The 27,924-nt window shown below is 50.1% G+C and overlaps 1 protein-coding gene across 1 annotated transcript in view; it reads left to right on the forward strand.

Moving 5' to 3' along the window:
• The window catches only part of GRIK4 (glutamate ionotropic receptor kainate type subunit 4), a 901,771-nt gene that overhangs the window by 72,913 nt on the left and 800,934 nt on the right, over positions 1-27,924 (forward strand).

Here is a 27,924-nt window from a genome sequence, read left to right on the forward strand (position 1 = left end):
GCAGGAACTTATTTGCATGTTAGGCCACACCCCCTGACATCACCATTGTCGCGCACAGGACTTTTTGGGAAGAAGAGGCCCAGCAGGAACTCATTTGCATATTAGACCACACCCCCTCGATGCCAAGCCGGCCAGAACTGCATTCCTGTGTGTTCTTGCTTTAAAAAAAGCCCTGGGAAGGGGGACTCTGTGGCATTACGCCCTGTTGATATCCCTCCCCTCCTCAAACCCTGCCCTCTTTAGGCTCCACCCCCAAAATCTCCAGGTATTTCCCGACCCAGAACTGGCAACCCTGACAATATGGTTTTTACCCTTGGCACCTGCTTCTTACAAATTATTATTTCTTCTCAATAATTCTGAAATAAATGCCACGGAAACTGTGGCTAGGTTTCTTCAAGCAGTTGTTTATTTACATGTTGGCATTCTTCAATTAACCTCAGGCTCATTTATGATATTGTATTTTATACTGAGTTGGCATGACTTGGTCCATGGGGTCTCAAAGAGCTGGACTCCACTGTGCGACTGAACAACAACAAATAATGTTCATCTGACTGAAATGTCTCTTATGCCAATAAAGGTAACAGAACTGAAACCTGCTAAGTAGGGTTGCCAAGTCCAGTTCAAGAAATATCTGGGGACTTTGGGGGTGGAGCCAGGAGACTTTGGGGGTGGAGCCAAAAGCAAAGCTGTGTCAAGCACAATTGAACTCCAGAGGGAGTTCTGGCCATCACATTTAAAGGAACGGGACACCAATGAATACCCGGCTTGCCAGGGGGAAAGTGTACATGACTGGGGAAGGCAATGGCAAACCACGCTGCAAAAAGTCTGCCATGAAAACGCTGTGAAAGCAACGTCACCCCAGAGTCGGAAATGACTGGTGCTTTTTTACATTAGTTTCAGTTTCAGTTTATTTCAATTTATATCCCGCCCTTCCCACCGAAGTGGCTCAGGGCGGCTTACAACACATAAGAACTAACATAGGTTTTGGATTTAAAATACAACAAATTACACCGTTAAAACAGTAAAATGGTAAAACATAAAAACAAGCGATCTATCAGAATACTGCACTGCAATCTTCTATAGAGTTTCCAATGCCAGTTAGTTATAGGCCAACCGGAAAAGGGCTGTCTTACAGGCCCTGCGGAACTGGCCAAGGTCCTGCAGGGCCCTCACTTCCTCCGGCAGCTGGTTCCACCGGCAAGGGGCCGTTACCGAGAAGGCCCTGTCCCTGGTGGATTTCAGACAGGCCTTTTTTGGCCCGGGGATATCAAGCAGATTTTGAGAGCCCGATCTCAGCACTCTCTGGGAAACATGTGGGGAGAGAAATAATTAGGATAGGGGCACCTTATTTTGAGGCTCCTAGAATTGGACCCCCTGGTCCAATCTTTTTGAAACTTAGAGAGCATTTTGAGGAGAGTCATCAGATGCTATGCTGAAAATTTGGTGCCTCTACCTCAAAACACAGCCTCTCCAGAGCCCCAGATATCCCCAGATCAATTCTCCATTATTCCCTATGGCAATCAATCTCCATAGGGAATAATGAAGTGCCCAGCAGACATTTCCCTCCCCGTTTCTAATGACTCTGAAGCAGGGGATTGGCATCTCTACTCACGAGTTGCTGAACTTTCAGCTTCTTCAGACACAGAGCAGCCAAAGGTTCAAGTTTACCTTTCCTAGGCAAAGGACCTTAGAAAAGATTGTGCAACCAATGAGGGTCTGGGCTTCTTTCACAGCCACTGGGAGCAGCCATGTTATTCTGCCCCCATTCAGCCTTAAAGACACAGACACACCATCCCAAGAAGAAGCCTTTCCGAGTGGAGTCTGAAGCCTCCGGAGGTGGAAAGGCATGTGGTGACTGTGGGGGCATGGATTCTGGGAGCCGAAAGGAGCCTGGGAAAGCGGGAGAACCCCCACTGGGACCTGGGGACTGGCAAGGCTACTGCTAAGGGCCCTTGTCTCCGCAAATTCCACCAGGGGGCTCAGTGGTAGAGCCTCTGCTTGGTAAGCAGAAGGTCCCAGGTTCAGTCTCCGGCATCTCCAACTAAAAAGGGTCCAGGCAAGTAGGTGTGAAAAACCTCAGCTTGGGACCCTGGAGAGCCGCTGCCAGTCTGAGTAGACAATACTTATTTTGATGGACCAAAGGTCTGATTCAGTATAAGGTAGCTTCATATGTTCTCCCCAGGGTCCATCCCAAAATCGACCCCAAAATCTCTAGGAATTTCTTAACCGGGAGCTGCCTGCCCTAGTGTTCAGAGGGAGGGAGTGGGTGCCTATAGAACAGCCGTCTTGCCTCCCTCCCCTTCTGAATCCTGGATTTATACGATGAGTGAAGAGTAACTGGCTCTGGGTTTGGGAGATTGCTGGGTTTTTTATGTTGGATGTGGAATAACAAGGACCGTATTGAAAGGAGTGAAAGAACATGGAGCCAGAGGGAGCAGTTAGTTAGTGAATCTGAAAGGACAAAAAGCCTTTAACGGTGACAGGGGAAGTTCTTTATGAGAACGGGGAGCAGAAGGGGAAGGCGGCAGACAGATTCGGCAGGGTGTGGCAGATAACAAAATTCAATCCGGCAGGGCTTAGAAGGCGCAAATCCACTGAGTGAGTAGTCTGCTGCTTCCCTCTACAGCTGTTTGGGGTTGCCAGGTCCCCCGCGGCCACTGGCGGGGGACTGTTTTTGCACACATGCAGCACGCACAGCGCGATGTCACTCGCAAGTGACATCATCGTGTGACAACATTGCACACTGGCTGCTCTAGGCACTTCTGGGGAAATTCTATGGTACCATAGAGTTTTCCCTCCCAAATTGCTAGAGTGTCTGGGAAAACCATAGAGTTTTCCTGGAAGTCGCTAGTGCGGCCGGCGCACAACGTCACTTGCGAGTGACATCGTGCTGGTGACGTTAGGGGAGGATACCCCCACGGACCCAATGTGGGCCGGCGGGTTGGTAACTACGGGGCGGGGGGGGGACTCCTGCCCTACAGTTGTTTAGGGGCTCATGTCTCCTGCTTATTGCAAGCAAAAAGTGGGATCTGATGGGAGAGGGTTGAAAATGTGGTTGTGATAATCCGCTAGAAGTCAGGGTTGTCAGGTGGTCTCCTTTGGACACTGATGGGGGATGGGTGGCCCAGGACATGGGTCAGCTGCATTCTAACAACCAGGACACTGGTATTTTCCCCCCACCTTGAACATAAGAACATAAGAGAAGCCATGTTGGATCAGGCCAATGGCCCATCTAGTCCAACACTCTGTGTCACACAGTGGCCAATTTTTTTTATATATATATACATACACACACACACATATATACACACTGTGGCTAATAGCCATTGATGGACCTCTGCTCCATATTTTTATCTAACCCCCTCTTGAAGCTGGCTATGCTTGTAGCCGCCGCCACCTCCTGTGGCAGTGAATTCCACCTGTTAATCACCCTTTGGGCGAAGAAGTACCTTCTTTTATCCATTCTAACCCGACTTCTCAGCAATTTCATTGAATGCCCACGAGTTCTTGTATTGTGAGAAAGAGAGAAAAGTACTTCTTTCTCTACCTTCTCCATCCCATGCATAATCTTGTAAACCTCTATCATGTCACCCCGCAGTCGACGTTTCTCCAAACGTTTCTTGGAAGTCCTCTGGCTTGTTGATGGCCTCTCTTACCCTTGCCTGCATCCTGCAATTTGCAGACTTCTTAGTTTGCAGTGCCCTGATGTGGGTGGTCCAGGCTAGCTTGACCTTGTCATTTTCCAACCTGGAGATGGCCACCCTACACTGAACATTGCCAGAGCCCTGTGTGGCCCGGATTGGGGGATTTAAACAGCAGCAGCAGCTGCAACAACACCAACCATCCCCACCATGCCATGTGTTCCCAAACACTGGCAACCACACCACACAGGCTCATGCAATCCAGAGCCTGTTTGGTGTAGTGGTCAAGTGCACAGACTCTTCTCTGGGAGAACTGGGTTTGATTCCCCCACTCCTCCACTTGCACCCGCTGAGGTGACCTTGGGTCAGCCACAAAATTCTCTCAAAGCTGTTCTGCTGAAGAGCAGTTCTATCAGGGCTATCTCAGCCCCTGCCTCACAGAAATGTCTGTTGTGGGGAAGGGAAAGGAACGGAGATTTGTAAGCCTCTCTGACATTTCTTTGGGGAGCGAAGGGCAGAGTATTAATCCAAACTCTTCCTCCTCCTCTCCTCCTCCTCTTCCTCTCCTCCTCCTCCTCTTCCTCCTCTCCTCCTAAGAACATAAGAACATAAGAGAAGCCATGTTGGATCAGGCCAACGGCCCATCAAGTCCAACACTCTGTGTCACACAGTGGCAAAAAATGTTATATACACACATACACTGTGGCTAATAGCCACTGGTGGACCTGTGCTCCATACACTGTGGCTAATAGCCACTGATGGACCTGTGCTCCATATTTTTATCTAAACCCCTCTTGAAGGTGGCTATACTTGTGGCCGCCACCACCTCCTGTGGCAGTGAATTCCACATGTTAATCACCCTTTTGGGTGAAGAAGTACTTCCTTTTATCCGTCTTAACCTGTCTGCTCAGCAATTTCATCGAATGCCCACGAGTTCTTGTATTGTGAGAAAGGGAGAAAAGTACTTCTTTCTCTACTTTCTCCATTCCATGCATTATCTTGTAAACCTCTATCATGTCACCCCGCAGTCGACGTTTCTCCAAGCTAAAGAGTCCCAAGCGTTTCAACCTTTCTTCATAGGGAAAGTGCTCCAGCCCTTTAATCATTCTAGTTGCCCTTCTCTGCACCTTCTCTAAAGCTATAATATCCTTTTTGAGGTGCGGCGACCAGAACTGCACACAGTACTCCAAATGAGACCGCACCATCGATTTATACAGGGGCATTATGATACTGGCTGATTTGTTTTCAATTCCCTTCCTAATAATTCCCAGCATGGCATTAGCCTTTTTTATTGCAAACGCACACTGTCTTGACACTTTCAGTGAGTTATCTATCATGACCCCAAGATCTCTCTCTTGATCAGTCTCTGCCAGTTCACACCCCATCAACTTGTATTTGTAGCTGGGATTCTTAGCCCCAATGTGCATTACTTTGCACTTGGCCACATTGAACCGCATCTGGCCACGTTGACGCCCACTCACCCAGCCTCAACAGATCCCTTTGGAGTTCCTCACAATCCTCTCTGGTTCTCACCACCCTGAACAATTTAGTGTCATCCGCAAACTTGGCCACTTCACTGCTCACTCCTAACTCTAATCATTTATGAACAAGTTAAAAAGCATGGGACCCAGTACCGAGCCCTGCGGCACCCCACTGCTTACCGTCCTCCACTGCGAAGACTGCCCATTTATACTCACTCTCTGCTTCCTATTACTCAGCCAGTTTTTGATCCACAAGAGGACCTGTCCTTTTACTCCATGATTCTCAAGCTTTCTAAGGAGCCTTTGATGAGGAACTTTATCAAAAGCTTTCTGGAAGTCAAGGTAAACAACATCTATCGGGTCTCCTTTGTCCACATGTTTGTTCACCCCCTCAAAGAAATGCAACAGGTTAGTGAGGCAAGATCTTCCCTTGCAGAACCATGCTGAGTCTTCCTCAATAACCCGTGTTCATCAATGTGCCTACTCATTCTGTCCTTGATAATGGTTTCTACCAACTTTCCCGGTATTGAAGTCAGACTGACTGGCCTGTAGTTTCCCGGATCTCCTCTGGAACCTTTTTTAAAGATGGGGGTGACATTTGCTACCTTCCAGTCCTCAGGAATGGAGGCAGATTTCAATGAAAGATTACAGATTTTTGTTAGAAGATCCACAAGTTCAACTTTGAGTTCCTTCAGAACTCTCCTCCTCCTCTCCTTCTCCTCTTTTTCTTCTTCTCCTCCTCTCCTCCTCTTCTTCTCCTCCTGCTCTCCTCCTCCTCCTCTCCTTCTCCTCTCCTCTCCTTCTCCTCCTCTTCTTCTTCTCCTCCTCCTCTCCTCCTCTTCTTCTCCTCCTGCTCTCCTCCGCCTGCTCTCCTCCTCTCCTTCTCCTTCTCCTTCTCCTCCTCCTTCTCCTCTTCTTCTTCTTCTCCTCCTCTCCTCCTCCTCTTCTCCTCCTCTTATCCACCTGAACAAATTGAGCTAGTTGGGTCATCGTCCCTGTTATCAAAGACAGAATACAAGAATGTGTCTTTTGTGTTGCAAACCAATTAGGGCAGGACTGAGCAGCTGGGCATTCTTGCTCCTTTCTCCAGGTCATCAGAGATGCAGGTGGCATAGTGGATATTCATTATTTCACAGGCTTTTTGCCTGAAGTTTTCACTTAGCAGCCTCTGGCTGTTTGGACATGCTGGACTTGGGCGGACGCTACTTGCATGCAGACTGAGCGTTCATGATGGAGGAAAGCAGGATCGCACTCACTGGCCTGACCCTCACATAACACCTGTGCTGAGTTCACGGATATACACACTGCCAGTTTGGTGCAGTGGTGAAGTGCGCAGACTCTTATCTGGGAGAACCGCATTCAATTCCCCACTCCTCCACTTGCACCTGCTCGAATGGCCTTGGGTCAGCCATGGCTCTTGCAGGAGTTGTCCTTGAAAGGGCAGCTGCTGTGAGAGCCCTCTCAGCCTCACCCACCTCACAGGGTGTCTGTTGTGGGGGGAGAAGATACAGGAGATTGTAAACCACTCTGAGACTCTGATTCAGAGAGAAGGGCGGGGTATAAACTTGCAATTCTTCTTCTTCTTCAATATCATCTTCTTCTGCCTTCAGTGACTCACTGAAAGCATTATGCTCGATGGTGTAGTTGGTGCCTGTGTGGACAGCCTCTGTGAAGCTGGTCCTTGAAAACAGAAGGGACCCAAAAGGTAGCCAGGTTCCCAGCGGGGGTTGGGGGTGGGGCTAGCAGATCTAGGTTGGGAAATGCCTGGAGGTTTGGAGGTGGAGCCTGCAGAGCCCTCCCTCCAAAGCATCTTCTCCAGGAGAACTGGTCTTTGAAGTCTGGAGATGAACTGCAATTCTGCGGGGATCCCCAGGTTCCCCCAAGAGGCTGGCGTTCCTCGGCCAAAAGGTGGGATCTCACCTAGCCGCGATAGCATTCAGTCAGGGCTAGCCCTAGACTGTCTTGCACCCTAGTCAAGGCTAACGTCTGGTGCCCCCCTCCTGCACTGATAATGGCGGGCTCAACTTCCTTGGAGGTCTTTAAACAGAGGCTAGGTGGCCCATCTGACAGCAATGACGATCCTGTGGATTTAGGGGGAGGTGTTTGTGAGTTTCCTGCATTGTGCAGGGGGTTGGACTAGATGACCCTGGAGGTTCCTTCCAACTCTAGGATTCTCTGATTCTGTATCACCAAGTCACATGGGGGGTGCCCAATTTTGGTGCCCCCAGAAGGCCAGCAACCTAGGCAGCCACCTAGTTTGCCTAGTGGCAGGGCTGGCCCTGCGTTTAGTCTGCACAGAAGCAAAGCTGGCGTAGGAGAGCCAGTTTGGTGTGGAGAGCCAGTTTGGTGTAGTGGTTAAGTGTGCGGACTCTTATCTGGGAGAACCGGGTTTGATTCCTCACTCCTCCACTTGCACCTGCTGGGATGGCCTTGGGTCAGCCATAGCTCTGGCAGAGGTTGTCCTTGAAAGGGAAGCTGCTGTGAGAGCCCTCTCCAGCCCCACCCACCTCACAGGGTGTCTGTTGTGGGGGAGGATGGGAGAGGAGATTGTGAGCCGCTCTGCGACTCTTCGGAGTGGAGGGCGGGATATAAATCCAATATCTTCATCTACCTCACAGGGTGTCTGTTGTGGGGGGAGGAAGGTAAAGGAGATTGTGAGCCGCTCTGAGACTCTTCGGAGTGGAGGGCGGGATATAAATCCAATATCTTCATCTACCTCACAGGGTGTCTGTTGTGGGGGAGGAAGGGAAAGGAGATCGTGAGCCGCTCTGAGACTCTTCGGAGTGGAGGGCGGGATATAAATCCAATATCTTCATCTACCTCACAGGGTGTCTGTTGTGGGGGAGGAAGGGAAAGGAGATTGTGAGCCGCTCTGAGACTCTTCGGAGTGGAGGGCGGGATATAAATCCAATATCTTCATCTTCTTCTTCTTCTCTGCTTCTTCGACAAGAAGAAGAAAAAGAAGACTGCAGATTTATACTCTGCCCTTCTCTCTGAATCAGAGTCTCAGAGTGGCTCACAATCTCCTTTATCTTCTTCCCCCACAACAGACACCCTGTGAGGTGGGTGGGGCTGAGAGGGCTCTCCCAGCAGCTGCCCTTTCAAGGACAACCTCTGCCAGAGCTATGGCTGACCCAAGGCCGTTCCATCAGCTGCAAGTGGAGGAGTGGGGAATCAAACCTGGTTCTCCCAGATAAGAGTCCGCGCACTTCACCGCTACACCAAACAGGCAATCCGAGACTACTCTTTGGAGGACGATCTGCAAATAATAAGAGGGAAATATCTTGTCTGTGAAAATGGAAGAAGATTGCTATATAGCAGATGCGCTCACCCACCCCTCCATTTCGCATTCAGGCAATACAATTTACATATTTTGTATGACTTCAGAGAGAGTTGCTCTATAGTTCCGAACAAAACACAGCCAGAGAAGGGGGGGGGGGGGGAGAAAAAAGGGAAAATGACTCCAGATGGGTTGCAGAACATTCTCCCTCTTTGTGAACCGGGCCAGCTGCGCTGATCCTGCAGTTCTCTTGAATCTGCTGGGTAGACAGATGGGGGAATTGGTGGAAGCTGTGCATAGATGATTTGCAGTTTGCCGTGTGCTGGACCGTGGGGCCAAGGGCTCCGGGTCTGATATGGAATTTCAGGGCTTTTGCTCTTTTCTCAGGGTCTCCAGAGGAAAGAGTAATATCTTCAGCTGGGGGTGGAGGAGAACAGGGTTTTGTGCTTCTAGCCGCAGCTTGACCTACAGAAGTCTCTTGCTAAAGCCTTTTGAGCCGTGGATTTAAATGCCATCACTGTGAAACGCCTATCTAGCTGTCGGCTGGGAAAGGTTTAGGAGCAGCAGCTAGTAAAAAATAGAAAAGCGGACAACGTGGGTGAATTTGAAGAAGTCACTCCGTTCCTCTCTGCCACTCTCACCTTTGCCCCCACCTGGCGCCGTGGCTCAGTGTTAGAGTATCTGCTTGGTAAGCAGAAGGTCCCAGGTTCAATCCCTGGCATCTCCAACTAAAAGGGTCCAGGCAAATAGGTGTGAAAAACCTCAGCTTGAGACCCTGGAGAGCCGCTGCCAGTCTGAGTAGACAATACTGACTTTGATGGGCCGAGGGTCTGATTCAGTATAAGGCAGCTTCGTAGGTTCATATGTTCACTTTCCCCTCAGAGTTTCTTCTCAACCTTGACATGCCCTGTCTCAGAGGATCCTCAACCTTTTTGACCATCTGAGCACCTTTGGAATTCTGACGCAGCATGATGAGTGGAAACCCAAATGGCTGCTTTGGGAGGTGGAGCCAACCACAAAATGGCCACCGCAGCTGACCTTCGGTCACACACAGGAGGTCCTGGTGCTGTGGTGGCAACTGCTGCTTAAGCAGAATTTTTTGTTTGTTTTTAAAAATCTGCATCGCCACCAAATCTCCAGCGGCCAATCAGAAGACTTGCTGGGCAGATGCTCCACCTGGAAAGTGGGTGCACTTTCTGCAAACATTTGGCAGTGCCAAGAAAGTCGTGGGTGGCACTGTGAAACTCACCATGTTGGGGATGCCTGGCCTGTATGGTTTCCCTGAACTCTTGCAAGATTCTTTCCTCTTGGGAGAGCTGAGCTATCACTTTTTCTTGTTTTTTTTTTGTGTGTGTGTGTGTGCGTGCATGCCTGGAAGTCATGATGACTTCTGGCAACCCCTGCTGGGGCATGTAGGATGTTCAGAGAAGTGGCTTGATGCAGCCAGCTCCCACCTCCCGACTGCTGGTATTCCAAAAGGTCTCCCATCCAAGAGCCAGTTTGGTGTAGTGATTAAAGGCACAGACTCTTATGTGGGAGAATGGGGTTTGATTCCCCACCCTCCACATGCAACCGCTGAGTGACCTTGGGTCTGTCGCAGTTTCCTCAAAGCTGTTCTGCTCAAGAGCCATTTCTGTGAGAGCTCTCTCAGTCCCACCCACCTCACAGGCAATGTTCCCTCTAAGCTGCAGTCTTACGAGCAAAAAATCTACTTTGTGAGCTACAGGGATTAAAGTTGTGAGCTCCTGCATAAATTATTGTCCTCTGGGGTCAATTTTCCTGAGCTGAGGCAAATATGTGTGAGCTGGAGGCTAAAAAGCCTGTGAGCTAGCTCACACCAACTCAGCTTAGAGGGAACGCTGCTCACAGGGTGTCTCTTGTGGGGAGGGGAAGGGAAAGGAGGTTGTAACCCACTGTGAGGCTCCCTTGGGTAGCGAAGGGCAGAGTATAAATCCAATCTCCAGAATTGGCCCTGTTTAGCGTCCGACGTCTGACAAGATCGGGCTTGCTTTGGCTATACAGGTCAGGGCTGCTGAGCTATCATTTTGGTTGCCTTGTGAGCAAAGGAATCAACAAGCGTTTGGGATTTCCTCTAAGAAACACACTCTTTGCCCTGCTCGTTTTAGAAGGACCAAGCCAATGGAAAAAGAATTGGCTGCTCTTGCTTCCTTGAGTGAGGTGATGGTAGCAAGGCAGGGGTGAGGACAAGGGTGGGAGTAGGGCTGATGGGAGAGGGGGTATCAGTGGCGGCATCCTTAGCCTACATAATGCTTTGAGCTGCCACTGTTGCCATGATGCCAGCTGGATCAGCAGTCCCCAACATGGTGCCCACTGAGACCTTTCCTGGTGCTCAACAAGTGTTTTTAGAAAGTGGGTGGGGCCAGCCGCAGCTTTTACCCAGCAAGACTTTTGATTGGCCATTGGAGACTGGATTGGGTGTGCAGATTTTTTTTTTAAAAAAACCATTGCTTTGGCAACAGCTGCCACCACAGCACAAGACCTTAACGGTGTAACTGAAGTTAAGCTGTGACAACTGCCATTTTGCGACTGGCTCCGCCTCCTGTGGCAGCCATGTTGTGGCTATGTGATGGAGAGCCAGTTTGGTGTAGTGGTGAAGTGTGCGGACTCTTATCTGGGAGAACCGGGTTGGATTCCCCACTCCTCCACTTGCACCTGCTGGAATGGCCTTGGGTCAGCCATAGTTCTGGCAGAGGTTGTCCTTGAAAGGACAGCTGCTGGGAGAGCCCTCTCCAGCCCCACCCACCTCACAGGGTGTCTGTTGTGGGGGAGGAAGGTAAAGGAGATTGTGAGCCGCTCTGAGACTCTTTGGAGTGGAGGGCAGGATATAAATCCAATATCTTCATCTACCTCACAGGGTGTCTGTTGTGGGGGAGGAAGGGAAAGGAGATTGTGAGCCGCTCTGAGACTCTTCGGAGTGGAGGGCGGGATATCAATCCAGTATCTTCATCTACCTCACAGGGTGTCTGTTGTGGGGGAGGAAGGTAAAGGAGATTGTGAGCCGCTCTGAGACTCTTCGGAGTGGAGGGCAGGGTATAAATCCAATATCTTCAGCTACCTCACAGGGTGTCTGTTGTGGGGGAGGAAGGTAAAGGAGATTGTGAGCCGCTCTGAGACTCTTCGGGGTGGAGGGCGGGATATAAATCCAATATCTTCATCTTCTTCTTCTTCTATGCTTGCGATGTTGCATCAGAAATCCAGAGGTGCCCACAGGATCAAAAAGGCTGGGGACCCCCTGAGCTAAATCCAGAGCAGAAGCGGCCAAACTTTGGCTCAGGAGCCATATGTGGCTCTTTGGCACATATTGTGTGGCTCTTGAAGGCCCCACCACCCCATTGGCCGGCTTGGAGAAGGCATTTAAAGTCATTTCCTTTCCATCTTTCCCTCCTCCCATCTATTTGTTTTCCTCCCTTCCTTCGGCCCTCAAACATCTGATGTTCATATTTTGCAGCTCTCAAACAACTCACATTTATTCTATGCGATTCTTAGATTAAACAAGTTTGGCCACCCCGATCCAGAGCAAGAAAGGTATCCTCAGTATCTGGTGTTGAGAGACATACTGCCACAGCGCATGGAAGTTCCACTTAGTCCATTGTGACTCATACCTACTCGTGGAAGACTTCTGCGCAGAAAGAGAATGTAAAATGTCACTTGGCGCTTTTCTCCCTCAACAGGTGTGAGGTTGTTTGTCTCATTTGCAATTTGCATTGCTATTATTCTGAGAACTATGCTTTGGGGGGACTTTTTATGCTAAGTGTTCTCTCTTCCCCCCACCCTCCCTGGCATGCCTTTGGTTTTCCATATATTATATCCTTTTCTCTTCCCCCCCCCCCCCCCCGCAGTGCTCATACTGCTGAAGGGATAAATTGGCTGTTGCTAAGCCCCAGATATCTGGCAGCGCTGTCTCTTGCTCCTCTCACTCTGGATCTCTGTTCAAGGCCAGGAGCCAATGTTTTTTAAAAGTTCTGGTTCCTAAAGCGGGAGGCGCGCCTAGCGGTGCAATCTGGCTGTCGGAGAGATGGAGAACCCCCAAGTCCTTGGGCAAGCGGCGGCGATGAGCATTTCACACCCAGCAGCTCTTTTGGTTGGGCTGGGGCCCTCGGAAATTGTGCAGCGAGGGAATGTTTTGACCCAAATTGCTGAGGTTTAGCTGGTACGTAGCTAAGTAGCTGTTTGCGTGAGCAAGGTGGAAAAGCATTGGGGTTGCCGGGTCCAATTCAAGAAATATCGGGACTTTGGGGGTGGAGCCAGGAGACTTTGGAGGTGGAGCCAGGAGCAAGGGTGTGACAAGCAGGATTGGACACCAAAGGGAGTTCTGGCTATCACATTTAAAGGGACCGCACGCCTTTTAAATGCCTTCCTTCAATTGGAAGAAATGAAGGATAGGGGCACCTTCTTTTGGGGCTCATAGAATTGGAGTCCCCCTCCCTGGTCCAAACTTTTTGAAACTTGGGGGGTGTTTTGAGGAGAGGCAAATTTTGTGCCTCTACCTCAATAAACAGCCCTGTCAGAGCCCCAGATACCCTCGGATCAATTCTCCATTATTTCCTATGGGAATCAGTCTCTGTAGGGAATAATGGAGCGCCCGGCAGATGACTCTGAAGAGGGGGGAGAGCCTCCAAACTGGGGGATCCCCTGCCCCCAGCTGGGGATTGGCAACCCTAAAAAGCATAGGTGCCCAGTTACTCTTGATGGCTTATACCTGGACATCGCAGCTAGCCTTCAGGTGGCTGAAAAGAGCCAGAAGTAGGGTTCAGCAAGGCTGTCAACCACCGGATGGTGACTGGACATCTCCTGGGATTACCCTGGGCCTCCCAGCTACAGAGATCAGCTCGCCTGGAGGAAGTGGATGCTTTGGAAGGCAGACCCACTAAAGTCTCTCCCCAAAACCCACCTTCCTCAGGCTTCCCCCCCAAAATCTCCAGGTATATCCCAACCTGGAGCTGGCAAAGCTATGTAGACACCTCCTCTTGGAACAGGAATGCTTCTGAAATTTTCTTTATCTGAACTTCTCCCCACATTTCAAATTAGCTGGCCTTAAGAACATAAGAGAAGCCATGTTGGATTAGGCCGAAGGCCCATCCAGTCCAACACTCTGTGTTACACAGTGGCCAACCCCCCCCCCCCCAAAAAAAAACCAGGTGCCATCAGGAGGTCATAAGAACATAAGAGAAGCCATGTTGGATCAGGCCAATGGCCCATCCAGTCTAACACTCTGTGTCACACAGTGGCCAAAAAACCCAAGTGACATCAAGAGGTTCACCAGTGGGGCTAGAAGCCCTTCCACTTTGCCCCCCCCCCCAAGCACCAAGAATACAGAGCATCACTGCCCCAGACAGAGAGTTCCAACAATACACTATGGCTAATAGCCACTGATGGACCTCTGCTCCATATATTTCTCCAATCCCTCTTGAAACCGTCTATGCTGGCAGCCTCCTGTGGCAGTGAATTCCATATGTTAATCACTCTTTGGGTGAAGAAATACTTCCTTTTATCAGTTCTAACCCGACTGCTCAGCAATTTCATGGAGTGCCCATGGGTTCTTGTCTTGTGAGAAAGGGAGAAAAGTACTTCTTTCTCAACCTTCTCTATCCCGTGCATAATCTTATAAACTTTCTTTTGGCAGCAACCTGGGTGGCCCAGGCTAGCCTGATCTGGTCAGAGCTCAGAAGCTAAGCCAACGTTGGCCCTGGTTAGTATTTGGATGGGAGACCACCTCTGAATGTCCCTTGCCTTGAAAACACTATGAGGCCACTATGAGTCAGCTGCGGCTTGGGAATGCTTTTGGAAGCAGAGTCCATATGTGTGCTGGGAATTTTCCATTGCTGTTCTTTTATATATCTGAACTTCGTGCAAAAACACTGTGCACACGTCTTCCCCTCCTCCTCCACACATGTTGATAAAGCACTGCCAAAAAAAAAAAAAGCAGTTTCTCTAGGATTGTGCACTTGCTTGTTGAGATATTTCTTTTTTTCTGTGGAGTTTTATTGCCGTGCAAGAACACAAGTATGTGCACCAGTGGAATGCTAGGGCAGGGACGGTGGCTCAGTGGTAGAGTATCTGCTTGGGAAGCAGAAGGTCCCAGGTTCAATCCCCGGCATCTCAAAAAGGGTCCAGGCAAATAGGTGTGAAAAACCTCAGCTTGAGACCCTGGAGAGCCGCTGCCAGTCTGAGTAGACAAGAGTGACTTTGATGGACTGAGGGTCTGATTCAGTAGAAGGCAGCTTCATACGTTCATATGTCTAAGGGGAGGGATGGTGGCTCAGTGGTACAGCATCTGCTTGGGAAGCAGAAGGTCCCAGGTTCAATCCCCGGCATCCCCAACTAAAAAGGGTCCAGGCAAATAGGCGTGAAGAACCTCAGCTTGAGACCCTGGAGAGCCGCTGCCAGTCTGAGTAGACAATACTGACTTTGATGGACTGAGGGTCTGATTCAGTAGAAGGCAGCTTCATATGTTCATATGTCTAAGGGGAGGGATGGTGGCTCAGTGGTAGAGCATCTGCTTGGGAAGCAGAAGGTCCCAGGTTCAATCCCTGGCATCTCCAACTAAAAAAGGGTCCAGGCAAAGAGGCGTGAAGAACCTCAGCTTGAGACCCTGGAGAGCCATGAATGGGGCTGTGGCTCAGTGGTAGAGTATCTGCTTGGTAAGCAGAAGGTCTCAGGTTCTATCCCCAGCATCTCCAACTAAAAAGGGCCCAGGCAGATAGGTGTGAAAAACCTCAGCTTGAGACCCTGGAGAGCCGCTGCCAGTCTGAGAAGACAATACTGACTTTGATGGACCAAGGGTCTGAGTCAGTATAAGGCAGCTTCATATGTTCAATGCTGCCCAAAAGCGACTTTGATGCTATCGTAGGTACAGCCACGTTAGGAACGCTTGGTTGCAGTGTCTGGCCAATGCATATTTGCGCGTTTTACTTATTTATTAATTTTAATTAAACTTTTTGGTCCTCTCTCCCCTACGCCGCAAGGCTCAAGGCGGATAACAAGAAGTTAAAAACGAGAATGCAATGAATTATTACAAACGAATGAGAACAATGCAATCGGAATAAAAACAGATGGCAACTAGGCACTAATAGAAGTTTTTAAAATCCAAGCGAGGTTGTGTCGCCTGTGTGCTTGTGAAGCTGGAGCAAAGATAATGAGCCGTGGGGAAGGCGGCTGAGGGAGGCCAGATTTGATGGAAAACTTTGCTGCCTCGAATGTGTGCCTGGTGAAACATTTCTGCTTTGCAGGCCATACAGAACTGGATCAGATTCCACAGAGCTCAGATCTTGTCTGGAAGAGCAAAGCTGAGAAGGCTCTGGCCTGGGTTGAGGCAAGACAAATAATTTGGGGGCTGGGAACCAGTGGAAGCTTGTTATTCATAGAGCTCAATGCACTCCAGGGAACATACCAAGAGAGACGGTCCTTTTTATGACGGGGCTTTTATGAGCAGGAACGCAGATCCAGCTGGCTTGGCGTCAGGGGGTGTGGCGTAGTAAGCAAATGAGTTCCTGCTGGGCTTTTTCTGCAAAAAAGCCCTGTGTGAAACAATGGTGATGTCAGGGGGTGTGACCTAATATGCAAATGAGTTCCAGCTGGATTTTTTTTCTACCAAAAAAGCCCTGTGTAAAACAATAGTAATGTCAGGAGGTATGGCCTAATATGCAAATAAGTTCCTGCTGGGCTTTATCTTTTAAAAAAAGTTGTGCGTGAAACAATGGTGATGTCAGGGGGTGTGGCCTAATATACAAATTAGTTCCTGCTGGGTTTTTTCTTCAAAGACAGCCCTGTGTGAAACAATGGTGATGTCAGGGGGTGTGGCCTAATATACAAATGAGTTCCTGCTGGGCTTTTGCTTCAAAGACAGCCCTGTGTGAAACAATGGTGATGTCAGGGGGTGTGGCCTAATATACAAATGAGTTCCTGCTGGGCTTTTTCTTCAAAGACAGCCCTGTGTGAAACAATGGTGATGTCAGGGGGTGTGGCCTAATATACAAATGAATTCCTGCTGGGCTTTTTCTTCAAAGACAGCCCTGTGTGAAACAATGGTGATGTCAGGGGGTGTGGCCTAATATACAAATGAGTTCCTGCTGGGCTTTTTCTTCAAAGACAGCCCTGTATGAAACAATGGTGATGTCAGGGGGTGTGGCCTAATATACAAATGAGTTCCTGCTGGGCTTTTTTCTTCAAAGACAGCCCTGTATGAAACAATGGTGATGTCAGGGGGTGTGGCCTAATATACAAATGAGTTCCTGCTGGGCTTTTTCTTCAAAGACAGCCCTGTATGAAACAATGGTGATGTCAGGGGGTGTGGCCTAATATACAAATGAGTTCCTGCTGGGCTTTTTCTTCAAAGACAGCCCTGTATGAAACAATGGTGATGTCAGGGGGTGTGGCCTAATATACAAATGAGTTCCTGCTGGGCTTTTTTCTTCAAAGACAGCCCTGTGTGAAACAATGGTGATGTCAGGGTGTGTGGCCTAACATACATATGAACATATGAAGCTGCCTTACACTGAATCAGACCCTGGGTCCATCAAAGTCAGTATTGTCTTCTCAGACTGGCAGCGGCTCTCCAGGGTCTCAAGCTGAGGTTTTTCACACCTATTTGCCTGGACCCTTTTTTGGAGATGCCAGGGATTGAACCTGGGACCTTCTGCTTCCCAAGCAGATGCTCTACCACTGAGCCACCGCCCCTCCCTACAAATGAGTTCCTGCTGGACCTTTTTCTACAAAAAAAAGCCCTGCCTGAAGGTACATTGGTCCCAGGCTGTGTAGGAAGGGCTTTTTTTTTTCCTGCCGGAGCCCACAGGAACAGAACTCCGCCTGGGCTGGCCAGAGCTCCAACTGGCCCGACCCGCCGTGCAGCAGCCACATGTGCCCAAGCCAGGCAAATGAGCTCCTGCTGGGCCTTTTCTAAAGAAGCCCTGCATGGTGGGCTCTGAAGGTCAAAACCAAAACCTTGACTCTGATCTGGGATTCAAAGCTAAGAAAGCAAGAGTAGCCTTGTGGAATCAAAGCAGTCACCCATCCTAGTCCAGCATCCTGTTTCCGCAAGTGGCATGTCAGTTGCCCCAGGAAAACCAATACCTGGGGGCGCACCGGCAAGAGCCCTCAGCTGCCATCTGTCCCCCAGCATCTGCCGTTCGGAAGCATTCTGCCTCTGAATCCAGTTCTCATTAATCTGCCATAGTTGATAGCCGCTGATATACGTACCCAGGGCTTTTTTTCGTAGCAGGAACTCCTTTGCATATTAGGCCACACGCCCCTGTTGTAGCCAATCCTCCAAGAGCTCTTCTTACAGGGCCTACTGTAAGCTCCCGGAGGAACGGCGACATCAGGGGTGTGTGGCCTAATATGCAAAGGAGTTCCTGCTACGAAAAAAGCCCTGGATGTATCATCTGAATATATGCATCCCCCCCCCCTTTAATATGTAGACCTAAAAAGGCTGCCCTGACCTGGATGAGTCAGATCTCAGAAGCTTAGCGGGATTGGTCCTGGTTGCTGCTTGGATGGGAGACCACCAAGAACTCCAGGGTTGCCACATAGAGGCAGACAAAGGCAAACCACCGCTGTTCCTTTCTACCCTGACACGAATGGCCAAGGCTTACTCTATCTTGAGGGTTCTTGAAAGCTAAGAGAGGTCAGCCCTGGTGAGTGCTTGGCTGGGAGCAGGGCCAGTTCCGCCACTAGGCAAACTAGGCAATTGCCTAGGGCGCCAACCTTCTGGGGGCACTGGATTGGGTGCCTCCCCCCATGTGACTCGGTGATGCTATCAGTGCAGGGGAGGTGCCAAAAGTTAGCCTTGCCCAGGGTGCCAGGCAGCCTAGGGCTGGCCCTGATTGGGAGACCTCCAAGAGAGTCCAAGGTTGCTATCCAAAGGCAGGCCATGGCAGACCTCCTCTGTTCATTTCTACCCGGTCCTGGATGGCCCAGGCTGGCCTAGCCTCATCAGATCTCAGAAGCTAAGCAGGCTCGACTCTGGTTAGTACTTGGATGAGAGACCGGCAAGGAAGTCCAAGGCTGTTACGTAGAGGCAGGTCAATGGCAAACCACCTCTGCTCTCTTGCTTTGAAAACTCTACAGCAGGGGTGGCCAACAGTAGCTCTCTAGATGCTTTGGGGAGGGACGGTGGCTCAGTGGCTCAGTGGCAGAGCATCTGCTTGGCAAGCAGAAGGTCCCAGGTTCAATTCCCGGGATCTCCAACTAAAAAGGGTCCAGGTAAATAGATGGGAAAAACCTCAGCTTGAGACCCTGGAGAGCCGCTGGCAGTCTGAATAGACAATACTGATTTTGATGGACCAAAGGTCTGATTCAGTAGAAGGCAGCTTCATATGTTCAACTCCCATCAGCCCCAGCCATTGGCCATGCTGGCTGGGACTGATGGAAATTGTAGGCAAAAAACACCTGGAGAGCTACCGTTGGCCACCCCTGCTTTACAGGAATTCGGTGCTGCCAAGATGGTTATCATACGTCCACGAACTGTAAAAGGTGCTAGCCACTGGGTTTGTTATGTGCTTCAGTTCCAGAATTGCTTACAAAATTCGCTTGCTTGAAAATTCGAGACAAGTGGAATGCAGGGCCGAGTGAAATTTTGGAACGGCAAACAAGCAGAACTGGCAGAACCCTCTCATCCCGAAACTTCTTAATCTCCTTGTCCCTAATTCCTTTCTGAGTTTTGAGTACAGCTCCGAAAACCCTCTTTGAATGCAAGAGCTCAGCTCCGGGAGATCTGAAGTAGCGGTAATTACAAGCCTGGCTCCAAGCATATGCCAAGGCGGTTCTTTTTGAGGGGTGGGGGGAAGTGGGGGGGAGGCTGCCTTTCTTTGGGGATCGAGTCAGAAGGCTATTCATGCAGAAACAGAAGCGCTCCGGATCTTTTTTTCGCTCCCCCCCCTCACAGCGCATGAATAAGAGACATTTGGAAAATTAAATATTTCTGTCGAGTGCACGATAAATCTTTGCTGTTTAGGAAGGTGAGAAATTAAAATTGCAAAACAGGCGGCGAGGGAGCGAGCCAATGTGTGTGGCTGAGCTGGCTGGGTCTCTTCAAGCGTGCTTTGTAGCAGTGGCGCTTGGAAAGAGAGAACTGGCTGCCAAGCTGGCTTCCCCCTCCTCCCCGCTCTGGAAAGGCGGAAGATCCCAGCAGGCTGAGAGAAGGGCATAGCGGGGGCATAAAGAAGGTTGGCAGAGGGCTCTTTCCAAGCAAGTTCCAGTCAGCCACCTTCCTTTGAGCCTGCCGTTTCCGCAGCATGGCAGAGCCTGTCTGATATTGGCTTCTTGGCACCCAACAAGGATGCCTTTGCGGAATCTGCTGAGCCTCGGTGAAGCGAGGACGTGGACTGAGGTGGAAGACAAAATGCTATCATGTTGGCTAATGAGCATGCTAAGGAGAGGGAGAAGTCTGTTGGTTGTTGAAGATAGAGCAAAGCAGCAGATTAGATTGGAGATGGGGGGGGGGGAGATACGCAAAACGGAGAAGTATTTCTGCAGCAGTTCTTGACTTGTAAGTTCTTGTAAGTGCTACAGGCCAAACTTTGAATTTTAGTAGGGATGTGTTATGCCTGGACCAGCGTTCCCTCTAAACTGGGTTAGTGTGAACTAACTCACAGTTTTTTAGCCTCTGGCTCACACGTTTTTGTCTTAGCTCAGGAAGGATGGCCCCAGAGCACACTAATTTATATAATAGCCAAATTGCTTGCTCCCAGTTTTAATGCCAGTTGTTCACAAAATAGGGACCAATTTCGCACTAGGGCTTGTTCCGGGTGGAGAGCCCTTTTGCCCCCAGCACTTCTCTCTGTTTTCGCACAAGCTGCCCCAGAGCTGTGAGTTGGCACACTGCTTTTCCGGGGCAAACAGAAACTGCTTGTAAGAGGATCTCGCTTGCTGCAGGAAAGCGGCGCACCAACTCAGATCTCCGGGCCAGCGAAAACGGAGAGAAGTGCCAGGAGCAAAAGGGAACAAGCCTAGTGCGAAATTGGTCAGAATTTTTGCTTACAAGATTCCACAGCTTAGACTGTGGGGGTAGATACAAAATGAGTTCCTACCCAAAAAAGCCCTTTGTGAAAAAATGGTGATGTCAGGGGTGTGTGGCTTAATATGCAAATGAGTTCCTGCTGGGCCTTTTCCACAAAAAAACCTTTGTGAAACAATGGTGGTGTCAGGGGTGTGTGGCTTAATATGCAAATGAATCCCTGCTGGGCCTTTCCCACAAAAAAGCCCTTTGCGAAACAATGGTGATGTCAAATGGAGAGCCAGTTTGGTGTAGTGGTTAAGTGTGTGGACTCTTATCTGGGAGAACCGGGTTTGATTCCCCACTCCTCCACTTGCACCTGCTGGAATGGCCTTGGGTCAGCCATAGCTCTGGCAGAGGTTGTCCTTGAAAGGGTAGCTGCTGTGAGAGCCCTCTCCAGCCCCACCCACCTCACAGGGTGTCTGTTGTGGGGGAGGAAGGTAAAGGAGATTGTGAGCCACTCTGAGACTCTTTGGAGTGGAGGGTGGGATATAAATCCAATACCTTATTCTCCTCCTTCTTCAAGGGGTGTGGCCTAATATGCAAATGAGTCCCTGCTGGACCTGTTCTACAAAAAGCCCTTTGTGAAACAATCATGTCAGGGGGTGTGGCCTAATATGCAAATGAGTCCCTGCTGGACCTGTTCTACAAAAAGCCTTTTGTGAAACAATCATGTCAGGGGGTGTGGCCTAATATGCAAATGAGTTCCTGCTGGGCTTTTTCCAACAAAAAGCAAATACCCATGTCCTTCAGACACCCAGGTCCCTTAGCCATGTAGGGCTTTAAAGGTCAAAATATCACCTATCCTCACTGAAAGGTTGAAAAAAATAATCAAATTTTCTCCTGGCATGCAGCATGTGGGCTGCATGCGCCAGATGCTGAGAACTCCCAAGACTTTGTTAGATATTGTTAATAACGGAATGAAAATAGATAAGTTTGAAAACTTGCTTCTCCTTTCCTGCCACAAAAGCTAGAAACCTGGGCATTCCATTTAAAAAACTAACGTACTTGGCGACTTCTATGTTGTGCAAAGGGCTGGTGTTAAGAAATGGAAAGGGTTGGGATTCCAGTTCTGGTTTCAAAAATATATATTTTATTGGATTTATTCCCTGCCCCTCCCCCAGAATGGATAGCTGGAGATTTGAGGGTGGAGCTTGGAAGAGTGGGGTTTAGGAAGGGGAGGTAGGATATTATGCCGTGGCAGTCCACCTTCCAAAGCAGCCATTTTCTACAGGATAAGCAGAATAAATGTTTTAAACATATAATCAATAAGTAATTTATGTTGTTTGGAGATCAGCTGCCGTTTCAGGAGATCTCCATCCCCCACCTGGAGGTTGGCAGCGCTATGCTTTGACCCACCAATGCCTTTGGGAGACAAATGTGTTGAATCTCGAGCTTTCCTGGAAGCTGGCTTCTAGTTCCGGGTGCCTATGCTTGATTACTGGCGAAGAACACATTCCCTTGGGGCATACGCTTGCACGCATGAACATATGTGCATACGAAGCCGCCTTTGACTGAATCAGACCCTCCTGGGTCCATCAAAGTCAGTATTGTCTACTCAGACTGGCAGCAGCTCTCCAACGTCTCAAGCTGAGGTTTTCATGCCTACTTGCCTGGACCCTTTTTCAGGACCGGATCTACATGTTTTTTGAGGGGGGGACAAAATGAAAAAATGGCGCCCCCTTATGGGCCATTCTATCATAGAATACAATGGACTCACTGCCCAATTTGGCACACACACCCCCCAGCAGCACCCGGGGCTAGCGCCCCCTTCTGCCCCCCCCCCAGATCCGGCCCTGCCCTTTTTAGTTGGAGATGCCGGTGATTGAACCTGGGACCTTCTGCTTACTAAGCAGATACTCTACCACAGAAGAAGAAGATGATGATGGTGATGATGATGATATTGGATTTATATCCTGCCCTCCACTCCAAATCTCAGAATCTCAGATCACTCACAATCTCCTTTATCTTCCTCCCCTACACAGACACCCTGTGAGGTGGGTGGGGCTGAGAGAGCTCTGACAGAAGCTGCCCTTTCAAGGACAACCTCTGCCAGAGCGATGGCTGACCCAAGGCCATTCCAGCAGCTGCAAGTGGAGGAGTGGGGAATCAAACCCGGTTCTCCCAGATAAGAGTCCGCACACTTCACCACTACACCAAACTGGCTCTCACAAGGACAGCTCTGCCACAGCGATGACTGACCCAAGGCCATTCCAGCAGCTGCAAGTGGAGGAGTGGGGAATCAAACCCGGTTCTCCCAGATAAGAGTCCGTGCACTTAACCACTATACCAAACTGGCTCCAGACTGAGCCACCGTCCCTCCCCAAATGGCTCCCTGCCACTGGGCGATGGATGCTTGGTTCGACACCAGCCTCCTCTTACAACGCCCAGCTGTGCATTTTGAAGGGCAGTCGTAGACGTTTTGCCTTTGCTTTGCCTCCCTGAGCAGCGTGGCTGCAGTTCGTCTTCCTTTGAGCGCTCCGACTGTGGAAGCTCGCCCTGGAAGCTCCGGTGGCCTCCGCGTTACTCTAGCAACAGGCTGCGATCAGACAGCACCAAGCGGCTGAATCTGAGCCCTTGTTCTGGGGGGAAAAATGCTCTCATTGAAGCAGAGGCCGGGCAGAGCCTCCTGCCTTTCCTCCCCCTGAACGACACCAACGTCCATTTGTACTCTTATTAGTGGGAACGCAGGAAAGGAGGGAGGGAGGAGGCAGAGCTGCAGATGAAAGGCGCATGCTAATCAGCTGGGCTGGAGCTGCCGCTGGGCCTCCTCCTCCCCATCCCGCCCCCCTGCCTAGCCAATCAGCCAGACCCTGATTGGTTGGACTCTCCAAAGCCACATTCTGATGAATAGCTTGGAGACTGAGAAGCCTGTAGACTCTGCCAGGCTCCACAAATTACCGCCATTCTGATTTGTGTTGGCTTAGTCCCTAATAGGGTTGCCAAATTCCAATTCAAGAAATATCTGGGGACTTTGGGGGTGGAGCCAGGAGACATTGGGGGTGGAGCCAGAAGACACTGGGGTGGAGCCAGGAGCAAGGGTGTGATGAGCATAATTGAATTCCAAAGTGCCATCACGCATACCTTTTAAATGCCTTCCCTCCATTGGAAATAATGAAGGATAGGGGCGTCTTCTTTTCGGGCTCATAGAATTGAACCCCCTGATCCAATCCTTTTGGAGCTTGGAAAGTATTTTGGGGAGAGGCACTGGATGCTATGCTGAAAATTTTGGGCCTCTACCTCAACAAACAGCCCTCCCCCAGGGGTCCCTGGGATGGTCAGAACTCCCTTTGGAATTCAACCTTGTTCCTGGCTCCACCCGCAATGTCTCCTGGCTCCACCCCCAAAGTTCTCAGATGTTTCTGGAATTGGACCTGGCAACCCTAAGGGCGGGGGATGACGTGAAATGAGGTTGTTGAGTTTGCCCAAGCAAGGCTAAGAACACTGCCTGGTCCAGAATATAGCTTTTGCAAGAGGGAGAGAGTTCATTTCAAACAGCACTTCCATTTTGCAGTTTCTTACATTTGGACTGTAGACATTGTTGACCCTGCAGATCTCGGCCAGGAGGGCAGCTTGAGTGAGCTTTCTGATGAGAAAGCAGAATGCAAGGTGAGCAAAATGCAAAAAAAAGATTGTAAGATACCTCCAAAAAAAAAAAAAATCCACTCACCGTGGTGCAAGAGGTGTTCAAACAGAGCCTTCAGATACCTGCGGGAAATGCAACCCGGTCTCTTTCCCCCCCGGCAGGATCTTAAAAAGTCAAGCCAAGCACCTTCCTTTTCTCTCTGTCTCCTGTTTTGTCAGCTGAAATTGGCAACAAAGGTCTTAATGGCGCTCGGGATGTGTTGCTGCAGCTACGGGACTGTGGGGAGCTGCCCGGAATGATAATTGAGTCTCCCCACCTCCCCCCCCCCCAGTCCTTTTTTAAAAAAAAAAAATGAAGCCAACAGGCTAGTGCACAAAGTAATTAACTGGACAGATGGAGACAGCGGAATCTGTAAATGTTGACGGCAATGTGAAAGTGTGGTGTTTGTGTGAGAGAGCAAAATGGCTCTCGGCCAGGAGCCTTTTCCTTGAGAGCTGTCGTAAAAATAAACATGACGTCTGTGGCTTTGGGGTTCTGTGTGTGTGGGAAAAGGATCCCCCTGGATCCGTTCAGCTAATGTCAGTGCTTCCCTCTGGTGCATGGAGTATTTTGGTGACGTGTGAGCCAGTTTGGTGTCATGGTTAAGTGCGCGGAATCTTATCTGGGAGAACCGGGTTTGATTCCCTACTCCTCCACTTGCACCTGCTGGAATGGCCTTGGGTCAGCCATAGCTCTGGCAGAGGTTGTCCTTGAAAGGGCGGCTGCTGTGAGAGCCCTCTCCAGCCCCACCCATCTCACAGGGTGTCTGTGTGGGGGAGGAAGGTAAAAGAGATTGTGAGTCGCTCTGAGACTCTTCGGAGTGGAGGGCGGGATATAAATCCAATATCTTCTTCTTGCTGCTGTAGATGGCTCCAGGAGCCGGCGGGTATGGAACGGATTGTCAGGATCGAACCTGATGGTCCTAGAGGTAGACCCTGCATGATGGTCGGTCCCAGCTGGCGCCCTAAGGCAATGCCACTCTAGGCAGTGGCCTATGTTGCCTGCTTTCTGGTGCCAGCCCTGGGCAGAAGAAGAAGATGATATTGGATTTATACCCAGAGCCAGTGCTAGGGTTTTTGGCCCCCTAGGCGAGCTGCCCACTAGCGCCCCTCCCCAATTTAAAAAGCAGAGAATTGTAGGGGAAATGAAAAAACTTGAAACTATTTACATTTTTGGTTTGCAGGTTTTTTTTATTTTAAATTTTAATTTTTGTAAAAAAAAAAATTTGTGAGATTAAGCAATAAAAATTGTGAGAATACCACTTCATCCTTTTAGCTGGAGGTGCCAGGGACAAGACCTTGTGCATGTGAGAAAGATGCTCTGCCACTGAGCTACGGCTCCCACCCCATGGCTCTCCTTTTAGTTGGAGGTGCCAGGGACAAGACCTTCACATGACCATTCCTACTTGATCCTTTTCGCTGGAGGTGCCAGGGACAAGACCTTGTGCATGTGAGAAAGATGCTCTGCCACTGAGCTACGGCTCCCACCCCATGGCTCTCCTTTTAGTTGGAGGTGCCAGGGACAAGACCTTCACATGACCATTCCTACTTGATCCTTTTCGCTGGAGGTGCCAGGGACAAGACCTTGTGCATGTGAGAAAGATGCTCTGCCACTGAGCTACGGCTCCCACCCCATGGCTCTCCTTTTAGTTGGAGGTGCCAGGGACAAGACCTTCACAGGACCATTCCTACTTGATCCTTTTCGCTGGAGGCGCCAGGGACAAGACCTTGTGCATGCGAGAAAGGTGCTCTACCACTGAGCTACGGCTCCCACCCCAGGGCTCTGTTAAAGTAGAGTAGGAAGGATGAGTGGCAGCAGACAACTTCAACAAGAGCCAGTTTTTAAAAACTGTAATTGGCTCTTTTTCAGCTTTTACGATTGGTTAATTTATCCCTGCCAGGCTCCGAGGAGCGCAATGTGCAGACATCGTCCGCTTTCACGAGGAGAATGCGGAACTGGCTAGGCAGCGTCTGTGCTCCATGGAACCTGCTTTCCATTGGGGAAGACAGGCTCCAAGGAGCACACACACTGTGCATGGGGAGAGGTCGCACCCCTAAGCCAGGTGGCACCCTAGGTAGCCGCCTACTTGGCCTACTCCCACACACTGGCCATGTTTATACCTTACCTTTCATTCTGAATTTCAGAGTCTAAGAATGGCTCACAATCTCCTTTACCTTCCTCCCCCACAACAAATACCCTGTGAGGTGAGTGGGGCTGAGAGGGCTCTTACAGCAGCTGCCCTTTCAAGGACGACTCCTGCGAGAGCTATGGCTGACCCAAGGCCATCTCAGCAGGTGCAAGTGGAGGAGTGGGGAATCAAACCCGGTTCTCCCAGATAAGAGAGCTATGGCTGACCCAAGGCCATTCCAGCAGGTGCAAGTGGAGGAGTGGGGAATCAAACCCGGTTCTCCCAGATAAGAGAGCTCTGGCTGACCCAGGGCCATTCCAGCAGCTGCAAGTGGAGGAGTGGGGAATCAAACTCGGTTCTCCCAGATAAGAGAGCTATGGCTGACCCATGGCCATTGCAGCAGCTGCAAGTGGAGGAGTGGGGAATCAAACCCGGTTCTCCCAGATAAGAGAGCTATGGCTGACCCAAGGCCATTCCAGCAGCTGCAAGTGGAGGAGTGGGGAATCAAACCCGGTTCTCCCAGATAAGAGAGCTCTGGCTGACCCAAGGCCATTCCAGCAGCTGCAAGTGGAGGAGTGGGAAATCAAACCCGGTTCTCCCAGATAAGAGAGCTATGGCTGACCCAAGGCCATTCCAGCAGGTGCAAGTGGAGGAGTGGGGAATCAAACTCGGTTCTCCCAGATAAGAGAGCTCTGGCTGACCCAAGGCCATTCCAGCAGGTGCAAGTGGAGGAGTGGGGAATCAAACCCGGTTCTCCCAGATAAGAGAGCTCTGGCTGACCCAAGGCCATTCCAGCAGGTGCAAGTGGAGGAGTGGGGAATCAAACCCGGTTCTCCCAGATAAGAGAGCTCTGGCTGACCCAAGGCCATTGCAGCAGCTGCAAGTGGAGGAGGGGGGAATCAAACCTGGTTCTCCCAGATAAGAGAGCGATGGCTGACCCAAGGCCATTCCAGCAGCTGCAAGTGGAGGAGTGGGGAATCAAACCCAGTTCTCCCAGATAAGAGAGCTATGGCTGACCCATGGCCATTCCAGCAGCTGCAAGTGGAGGAGTGGGGAATCAAACCCGGTTCTCCCAGATAAGAGAGCTATGGCTGACCCAAGGCCATTCCAGCAGCTGCAAGTGGAGGAGTGGGGAATCAAACCCGGTTCTCCCAGGTAAGAGAGCTATGGCTGACCCAAGGCCATTCCAGTAGCTGCAAGTGGAGGAGTGGGGAATCAAACCCGGTTCTCCCAGATAAGAGAGCTCTGGCTGACCCAATGCCATTCCAGCAGCTGCAAGTGGAGGAGTGGGGAATCAAACCCGGTTCTCCCAGATAAGAGAGCTCTGGCTGACCCAATGCCATTCCAGCAGCTTCAAGTGGAGGAGTGGGGAATCAAACCCGGTTCTCCCAGATAAGAGTCCACATAGTTAGCTGCTGCACCAAATTGGCTCTCTACCAGCAAGAGCCCACAAGGTTTCCAAAATAATATTCCTTTCGTTATATTCCTATAAATATTTATTTTATAATTTATGGGCCACAGTTCTTGCTGAGACTCAAGGCATACAATGCTTGTGCCTTTCTTCAGTTCTGTGTTCTGTTTGGTTCTGGAACCCAGATCCTATCGCACTGCGTATTTGAATGTCCCATCTGGTCGATTGTATTGACCACTCTGTGTAGTCTGCCATGAGCCAAAATTTTTCTCCCTCTCCGCAAAGACTAGAACTGGGGGGCGTCCAGCAAAGCTGGTGGGCAGTAGGTTCTGGGTGGACAAAAGG

Source organism: Heteronotia binoei, chromosome 12, assembly GCF_032191835.1.
Source record: "Heteronotia binoei isolate CCM8104 ecotype False Entrance Well chromosome 12, APGP_CSIRO_Hbin_v1, whole genome shotgun sequence".
NCBI lineage: Eukaryota > Metazoa > Chordata > Lepidosauria > Squamata > Gekkonidae > Heteronotia > Heteronotia binoei.